At 40.7% G+C, this 9,620-nt stretch overlaps 1 protein-coding gene across 4 annotated transcripts in view; it reads left to right on the top strand.

Moving 5' to 3' along the window:
• The first annotated feature begins 2,385 nt into the window (after positions 1-2,385).
• Positions 2,386-9,620, top strand: part of DAB2 (DAB adaptor protein 2) — a 68,459-nt gene continuing 61,224 nt past the window's right edge. Inside the window, exon 1 of one of the 4 annotated variants that reach the window (XM_007487417.3) lies at positions 2,386-2,880. The gene's annotated coding sequence lies outside the window, so the exon portion shown is untranslated. Of the gene's footprint in view, positions 2,881-3,353; positions 3,444-8,133; positions 9,025-9,620 lie in introns of those variants that run through there. The other 3 variants (XM_056824568.1, XM_007487418.3, XM_001372013.4) reach the window with 3 other exon arrangements.

Below are 9,620 nucleotides of genomic sequence, written 5' to 3'. Positions count from 1 at the left end.
AATTATTAAATTCTTTTGGGGCTTCTTGCCAGGTCCTTTACAATCTCTTTGCTAGCTTTTTGAAAGAATAGTATGTTAATAAAAAAGTAAAGATGTTGGGTTATTTCTGAATTACAAGAAAACATTTCAAATTCAAAGAGATTCCTTCCAGTTATACCATTCTATCTTTTCTGAAATAAAATTATCTTTCCCTTGTTATTTAGAAAAAGTCTTAGCAATGAGTAATGAAGTAGTATAAAGTGCTGAACTTTGGGTGAGAAGAAACTTAAATTTGGATACCACTTCCACCATGGACAGAGGACTCTTCCCAGAGACTTGGTTTCCTCATCAATCTTCATTAGATAATATTCTTATCAGATATTATCAATATTATAATAATATTTGAAGAATGTATTTCACAGGGTCATTGTAAGTAGGAAATAAGAAAATACATGCCTAAAACAGTTTATGTAAGCCTAAGTAAACCTTAAGACATTTTTGGTAAACCTATGACTATATATGAGTGTATGTGTATGCCACACCTAGCATCACTATTAATTCTACCACTTAAAACATAAAGAATATTTAACAATGCATCTTGAAGAATAACATAACTAAAAAACGTCTGCATTTATATTTTAACACTTAGTAGGGCTGCCCAATATGAAGCCATTAATGGCAAGTTTCATATTACAAGTGGGAACACTTCTACATTTCTTGCCTTATTTTGCCTTTTCTCCCCCTCCACCCAAGTGAAAGTTGGGGCCAGCACCAGCAGGTGTAAGGTAAATTACCCACCCAGCTGTGGTCGTCCACCTCATTCCTGACCCTCCCTTCCATGGCTGCACCCTTGCTATTCCAAGCCTGACCTACTTCAGAGAGGAGATTGCCAGTCACACTGAGCTACCCCAAATTACAAAGTGGTTTTATAGTCAGGACTAAGCTGAGACCACAAAACACATATTGCATGTGACTTGAGCCAAAACTGACCCTCCCCCTCCTCCCCAGTCTTCCTGCAGAGGTGAAATGCACATCTACCATCCACTGGGTTATTTGGTCAATAAAACAAACCAATTCTCTCCTCTTGGCATGATTTCAAATTATCTGATTTACCAAACACTGTCTGAGACTGGGCTTTAATAAAAAACAGAGAGAACAAAAGGAGAAAGGGGAATCTAAAGATATGTTTCTCATATGGCATGGCTCTTTGGATAATGATGATCATTTTAAGTAAGTAGTGTCATACTGACATAATTTTATATTGCTTATATAGTAGTCACATTCCAGAGCATAAACTTTAAACACTGGGGGATGGGAGGGGAGAGGGAAGAGTATAAGGCATTCTGAACAAGATGTATCATTGAATAAAATAATTGGAAAGATTCCACCAAACATTTGAAAATACTAGGCAATGTGATTTATTATTGTTGCATAAGGCATTCTTCCCTACAATTCTAATGATGTGGTTGGTGTGTTGCTTTCAAATATTATATATGGATAGAATACCAGGCTTGGAATCATCTTCCCAAGTTCAAATCTGGCCTCAGACATTTACCAGCTGTGCCATCCTGGACAAATCAATTAACCCTATTTGCCTCAGTTTCTCATCTACAAAATGAGCTGGAGAAGGTCATAAAGAGTTGGACACCATGGAAAAAAAAAGACAAAATAACAACAAAACAGCAACTTCTATATCAATTTCCCTAAAGTTGAAACATTTTTTTCATTCCTAGTATAAATCCATCTTAGTCACAAGTAATATCTTTTTTAGCTATATTGCTGTAATCCTTCCTCTAGGATTATTTTCCATAGAGGATTACTAGGCTTCAAAAATCTTAAACAAACAACTTCTGTGTGTACTGCAATAGGAAGGATCAGAAGAACTCTTTAAAGAATTGATGGGCCCCCCATCCATTTGCCAATGTTTCATCCAGTGGACAGGAGGACTCATCAGGAGTTCCCCTTGATTTCCTTTAATACATGTAATTTTACATTATACATACATACACATAAATTAAACACAGTAAAGCTCGATAAATCACCAAATCACTGTTGATACAGTGCACATGTTATATTTAGGCTATCAATAGGAGGGAAATTTGTTTGTAAGCATATAAGGGGAGGAGGGAGGTTTTTGTTATGCCTGAATATATATTATTTTGTGCTTGTGCAAACACACATATGGAATGGATTCTGTATAAACACGACTGCATAAATAATATTACAAATTCACCCAAATCCTCACCCTCCTTAAGCTCATCCACTTCAGAAATGAGATAGAATGGGGTAGAGCTTTTTCAAAGGCTCTGATTGTTTCCAATAGGTGCGAGATCCCACTTCCACTAGCTTGGAACCTCAGGATTCAAGAGTCTTTTGTTGGATCACCAAGGTGGAGCTGTTTGTGCCACAGAGCCCCGAGCTGCAGGAAGGGCTACAATTTGTGACTGAAATTGTCAGCGTTCCTCTACTCCCTACACCCATATGAAATATTGCTCTGGGGCCTTTTTACATTAAGCTCCAAATAAAAATCTCACTCTACCAAAAGTTATTCTGATGGGATTTCCCCTGCCCCCAGCTGAGTCCCAGCGCCGCAGGGAAGGAGATCCTCTGGTGGCTTAGGCAGGAGTTAATAAACAGTTAAGTTTGGAAGACTCAGCAGACACGTTGAGGGGGAGTAACCAAGCTGGAGGAGCAAAAACATCACAGCGCATTCCTGGGGAGTCCTCAGCTGCCAGCATCTGATTAGAACCACATCTCTCCCTGTGAGTGGCTAGCTCCGCTCGGGAGTCTAGCGTACAACTGAGTATTTAACCGGCCCGCGGGGTCGGCTAGTCTGCCCGGCGGAGGGTTTGGGGATCAGGGGGAAAAGAAATCATGCTCGGAGCCGAAAGGAGCTAGTTTGTGAGTAGTTTTTCCTCTTTTCCCTGGTTTTCCCTCTTACCCTTTCTCTCCGCTTTCACTTCTTGGAGGTCCAGAGCTGGGCTTGGGCTCCGTTTTTCTGGCCCACTTGGAAGCGCAGGCTGTGGGCAGCGAGCTGAGCAAGAAGACTGACGACGTGCGGTGGGAGCAGGCGGTCCTGAAGCCTGGCATTGAGACAGGGCTGGTGGTGAATGAACTTACCTTCGGAGCTCGGGCTTAAACTAGGCTGTGCCGAGAGGGAGGGAAGGAAGGAAACTGACACCGAATCCCTGCCTGCTTTTTCCAGGGTAGGGGAAGGCGGAGGTCGGCTGCTTTTAGAAAGCCTCGGTTTGTTGGTGGTGGTTTTTCCTCCCTTCGGATAGATGACTGCCTAATTAGCTCCCTGAAGTGTTTGTTTTTGCTAGCCCCCTAACAAAGAGGGAGGACCTGGTTTGTGTTGCTCTGGGGCTGCCTCGCTTGGAGTGACAAGCGCGAGGTCTGAACATTCTTGAACTTTGTCTCGCTTTCTCTGGCTGTGGCTGTTCCTAAGACAATAGCTGCCGAAGGTACTGGACTGACTTGTTGGAAGGATTGAAGCAGCCTCACTGCCGCCGCCGCCTCCAAGAGGGATGGCGCTGAGGCTGGTGGGCTTTCTGGGCTGCAAAGGGCAAGTGGAGGGAGGACGGGAAATGGAACGGGGTAGAAAACTCGGCGGCCAGCTATAAACGTAGCGGTTTTCACTGTTCCTTGGCGGTAGATGTCTCTTTTTAACATCCCCACAGGCTTTCTCATGCTTTCTGCCTTCGATTTAGGGTCCAGAACTTTGTTGAGATTTATTTTTTAATGACTGAACCCCCAGCTGGAGGGAGGAAATTCTGGCAACCCTTCCAAATTAAAGTGAGGTCCAGAAACTAGCCTCTCTACCCCAATGAATAACTTGAATTTGGCAGAAGGGCAAGGCAAAGAGTGACTGGGTGGGAAAAGGGGCTTAGTTATAAATTTTAAAATATCAATATTGCCAGAGAAATCTCCTAATGGGGTTTCTTGGCCCCTGCTGCTGTGGGGGAAGGGAACAACCAAGAATAGCCAGGACAGAACCTGAAAAATGCTGGAGAAAAACATCCCCCCAGAGTATTGGATTAACTGTTTTAAGAAGCTTTTCTTAGACTAAATGACACATAGAATGCTTTTTTTATAGTTTCTCCAACTTACGCTTTTTTGCCCACATTGGAAAGAACATGTGCCAGGTTGTTTTTTTTTTTCTTCTTCCTCTTTTAAAATGGAGAGACAGGGAGGGGAACATATAGAAACCACCAGACAGATTGCTGACACTTGGGATCTAAGACAAGCATCTTACAACAGAAGCCTTGTCCTGACTCCACATTTATTTGTTCTGGGCCCTGTCACTATTTCTGCGATGAGTTTCAATAACAATGTGATGAGATTTTATGGAGCTTGAAAATACAGGAGATCTTTGCAGCTTCTTCCTTAATCCTTTTTGGAAAAGGACAGGGGAGAGGGAATTTGGGGAGAAAACAACATCAACAGTCAAGATTAATAAAACAAAACAGGCTAGTCAATCCTCTTCTGAGCAGGCAGGATGAAAAGATTACTATGCAATTTAATCCCATCCCTTTTATGATAGATATTCTTTGTTGACATCCCCTATTAATTCCCCCATCTTTATTCCAAGTTATATTTGACATCTTTTCTCTGAAGTTGCAGATAATTTTTCCAAACCTCTCATTAATTGCCTTAATTTCAAGTATGTGTGAGGGGTGTGTATGCATGTGCAGATGTAAGTAAGTACCCCCCCTCCCCACCCATCTAATCTAATTTTCTAGAGCAGTTAGGCACAGTTAACACCTCATATCTTACAGATATGGGGTGGGGTGGAAGTGTTACAATGCAAGTTAAATGACTTACTTAAAATACTAGTGAAGAATAGACTTTGATGTTCTAAAATGATTGCTGGACTCAAAACCTAGCTTAAGATGAAAAAAAAAATCTAAACTTCTGTGGTTGATTTCTTCCATCTCCTTTATTAATCTTTGGCTCTGTCCTTTACCTGTATGACCTTGGCTGACTCACTAAATGTCCTTGGTCCTCCATTTTCCTGGAATGTATAATGAGGGAATTGGACTAGATGACTTCCAAATTTATGATTCAGTGACTTGTATCATCCCATTCCTTTACATGCTAGGTGGCTTTGGGGACAATTCATTGGTCTAAAAGGGATGCTGGTGATTTCTGGGTTCTGCTGACTGGCTAGCTGGCAATGTTATTTATTGGGCTGCTAAGTCATTCCTCCCTGTTTATTACCTAGAGATCAAGAGAAGGCAGGAAAACACGTGCTTGGTAGTTTGGAATCTGGCTAGCAATGTGTTTTGGTGAGATGTGGGCCTCTTCACAAGGCAGTGACTTTTTTTTATTCCTGTCACTTGATGTTGGTAAACAAATTTAACACTACTAAACTGCCTATCCTTCATGGGTTTGGCTTGTGGCTATAACCTCCTCTACTCTAAATCTCAGTCTTTCAGACTTTTCTTACTGTGTTCCTGTTTTGTGGCAAAACTAAAAAGTTTAAAAATTCAACCATTTGGAGGAAAACGCTCATTCCTGGGACACTGAAAACTCGCCAGTGGTTGGACATTGCCCTTCTGGTCTTTAGAACAAAGATAACCATCTGGAGAGACTTGGGGCCTGACTGACTTGGAAAACTGAGCTGGTTACTGCAGAAACATGTAGTTGTTTGTCCTTCTGAGTAAGCATAAGCAGAATGGCCATATGAAACACCTGAGTTACAGAATGTGGTATTTTAAAGTGCTCTTTAACTCTGCAGTATAATACAAATATTTAATTGATGCCATTGCAATTCCAGAGATGGCAAGAGTCAATGAGAAACCTAAATTAGCAATGATAGGAGGATGAGTATACTTTGGATAAGTCTGCTGTTTGTTTTTAACTAGTGGATCTATTAAGTGTGGCTTGGGGAGGGGGGGGAGATGCCTTTTTTGATTCCAAGGTGGCAGAATGGCCATTGGGTTTATAGAATCCTAGATTTTTTAGAACTGGAAGAAATTTTAGAATGCTAGATTGAGAGTGAAAGGATGTATATTCAAATCAAAGCTCAGCCACATACTATCTTTGTGATTTTATGGAAGTTACAATCTCAATGGGTTTTGGTTTTCTTCTCTATAAAGCAAGGGGATTGGATTAGATGACCCCTACAGCCTAAGAGTCCCTTCCAGCTCTATATCTATGATTCTATGAACCCCCTTTTTTAAATATGAAGAAGCTAGGATCCAGAGAAGATGACTTGTCCAAAAGTAGGCACCTAGATCATGGCAGAGCTGAGAACTGAACCAATGTCATCTAACTGAATTCATTGCTCTTTCAAATACATCGTGCAGTCTCCTGCATCTTAATGGACACATCTTAATGAAGTAATAATCACAAGTTAGTTCTGGGAAATAGGAAAGGGAGTATAATAGAGACAAACTCACTAGAATATGAATGCAGTAGGAAACCAGCACACACACACACACACACACACACACATACACACAATATTATGCAAGCAAATAAAAGGCATTCTTGGCAGAATACTCATTTTATTGAGGCTTCATGATTAGGCGTCACATATTAATGAATAATGACAAGCATTCAAACATTCCAAAATAAACTAGGCAAGCAAATTTGTCTTTCCCCCAGACAAATTTCTCTGCTTGTGGTTCAAAGGACTCTCCATGGTCTAAGTGACCTCTTCTACTTGCATTTTGGTAAGCTACTCTTCTCCCCTACACCCCACCTTCATAACTGTGTACAGGACAGGGGGAGGGGGAAAGCCTTTCTCCAAAAACCTGCATTGGATGGAAAGGATAAGGAAAGGAGGGGACCACCCATATTAATTGGAATGACTAGGCTAGCCATCTGTGAAGTTACGGGTTGCCTACACAGCAGGGCACATAGCCAAAGATAGCTCCTTTTCATGCATCCCTTTCTGAGCCTTGAAGGAAGCCTGTGACTCCAGAGTCAGAGGGAGTCCGAACAAATCACTTCCTGACCTAAAATGAGAGTGACATTTTTGGCAAGAACTAGAATCTCCCTTCCCTTATCCAACTCTCCCCTCCCCCAGACACATCTCCTTTGTTTTATTACTTTTCATGATGTTATTCCTTTCTAATAGAAAACCTTTTAACAAACGAGATGGAAAAGATCACCAAGAGACTTCTGGGATCAAAATTAAAGCTGGTATGACAGAGAAAGGGCCTTAGGGCTAAGCTCCACTCCCATAATTTGTACAAAGTACTTAATGACTTAAATGTACCTGTATGATTCGCTTTAAAGATACTAGTGCTTAGGATGAGCAGCTGCGGTATGTGCTTGCATTTTGGAGTTAGGCAACAAGTTAAAGTATATAGAAGACAAGGAAGCAAAAATTGGCAGGAATGAGGGCTGAGCCAAGAGTAACCCCTGGGAGAAGGTGGGAGAGTAACTTCCCAGAAAGTTCTGTAGGAGAGGTTTTCAAGTTCAGGGAATCTTAGTGATGTGTCCTTAACAGGCCCCCTCTCATTGGTTAAATATATTGCATCACACTCAAGCTGGTGAAACTGGATGTGTCACTCTGAAGTGGACGTGTTGCCTCTGTGTTGCTACATGTGATTGCTGAACTATTCCAAGGCATACAACTAAACACAACGTCGCTGCTTTGTCATGTTTCCAACACTGAAATATTTCTCACCTTGCTTCTTTTCCTTTGTGCATCAGCTGTAGAACTTAACTCCCTATAGGGAGAGAACAGCCTAAGAAAGAACGGGAGACAAATCTTGGTAGGAAATGTGCCAAAAGGCGTGAGCCCTATATGGGATGAGAAGCTCACTATAAAATGATAAGGCAATTAAAAGGGCATTTAAGTGCTAGCTATTTTAACTAAACCCTAAAATAAGACCTAAATTGTACAAACCACAGATTCAGGCACTGACTTTTATCTCCTTTCCCCTTCCCCTCTCCCTCAACTTCTCCATGATGGCATATCCCTAGCTCTAGGGAAAATGTGTATGACTTCATTCCTTGGTATTAGAGGTGCCTGTGCACTATTTCCCCCTTAGGAAGTTTGAAGGTTTTTTTTTTTTTACACAATATGTTTTAAGTGGGTGAGGTTTTAGCCTTTTAAAAGGAGCAAGAAAAGAAGGTATAAACTAGATCTATGATATCAATTGGCACAGGGAAGTTCATATTTTTTAAATTCCTCTAATGGTAAAGATTAGCATCTGTTCTGCAATTTATAGTCTTAAAGAGTTGCCTGGGGCACTGTTAAATCCCATAATTTGCCCAGGGTCCCACAGCTAGTTTGTGTCAAGAAGTGATACAGGAATTTAAGTCTTTCTGATCTGGCACTTGGTGCACTCATTCTCTCTCTCTCTCTCTCTTTCTCTCTCTCAAGTTATTGATTTTCCTATGCAATGACGTAACTCTCTAAAGATTCTTCTCATTTTATAGAAGGGGAAACAAGTCTTAGTTGCATATAACTAGTAAGTTTCAAGAAGGATAGGGACCAGGGACCAAGATGTTCATGCTTCCTGGCCAAGTGCTAATGATCAGGACTTGGGTCAGGGAAGTCATTTAGACATATTAAACCCTGGGAAAAGCACAGGTTTTGGATTCAGAGAAATGGGATTCAAATCCCAGCTCTGCCACATATTACCTGTGTGACCTTCAGCAAGTAGTTTAACCCCCTAGGGCTTAAGTTCTTCTCACCTATAAAATTAAGTGAGAGGTTGGACAAGATGACCTCTAAATTGCCTTCCAGCTTTAAATCTAAGATCTATGACCTCCAGTAGAATAGATAACTAAATCATGGTCTCCAATCTACTTTCAAATATGCTTTAAGGGGAAAGGAGAGGGTGGAGTTTTTTCTTTTCTTTTTTGCTTAAAACACACACACACACACATTGTAGTATTATAATAGTCAAAGAATTGAGTTGTGAGGCTAACTCATTGCTTTCTCCTGCCACTGGCTAGTTTGTGTCCTGGGGTAAGCCATTTTGTTCATCCTGTGTCATCAACAAAATTGATATAATACTCCTTGTACCTCACTGGGAGGCGTGAAAGAAAGTATATGAAGTTATAATACGAATCATAAAGGTAAGTTTTGTTTGGTTTTGTGACTTATGATTTTTCATACCAATAGAGATAATTACCTAGTTATGATATTTGGTGTTAAAGAATGGCATATTAAGAAATGGGAAATCTGGACAAGTTGACTTTTTTAAGGAACAATTAATTAATCTACATTTTTTATCATGTGCCAGGCATTGTACTAAGAACTGGGAATGCAAGTTGGTCTAACTATTCTATGGGGAGTGGAGGAATATTTCTAGGGCGTCCAAATCTAAACAAAACAGGGTTCTACTAGAGATTTAAAAACAAAAACAAAAACAGCAGCATGCCTGGCATTCCCAATAGACTCTGCATTATTCCCTCCTCATAGTAGCAGTGAATGCTCAAGTCAATTTCATGTTCCATCAGCTTTTGTCAATATTGGAATGGCAGACAAGACAACTCAAAGGAATCCAGACTGGACATCTTTCCTGGAATATTTCATATTCAGTTCAGCCAATTCTTCTTAAGTACTTATATTTTTCAGAGCATTATTCTAGGTTACTTGAGATACAAAGTGTAGAAATACAGAAATACAAAGTGTAGAAATCTCATGATCCCTGCCTGCTTGGCACTTACAA

Source organism: Monodelphis domestica, chromosome 3, assembly GCF_027887165.1.
Source record: "Monodelphis domestica isolate mMonDom1 chromosome 3, mMonDom1.pri, whole genome shotgun sequence".
NCBI classification, from domain to species: Eukaryota; Metazoa; Chordata; class Mammalia; order Didelphimorphia; family Didelphidae; genus Monodelphis; species Monodelphis domestica.
The sequence above is the reverse complement of the archived record's forward strand: the minus strand, read 5'-3'. Positions and strand labels throughout refer to the sequence as shown.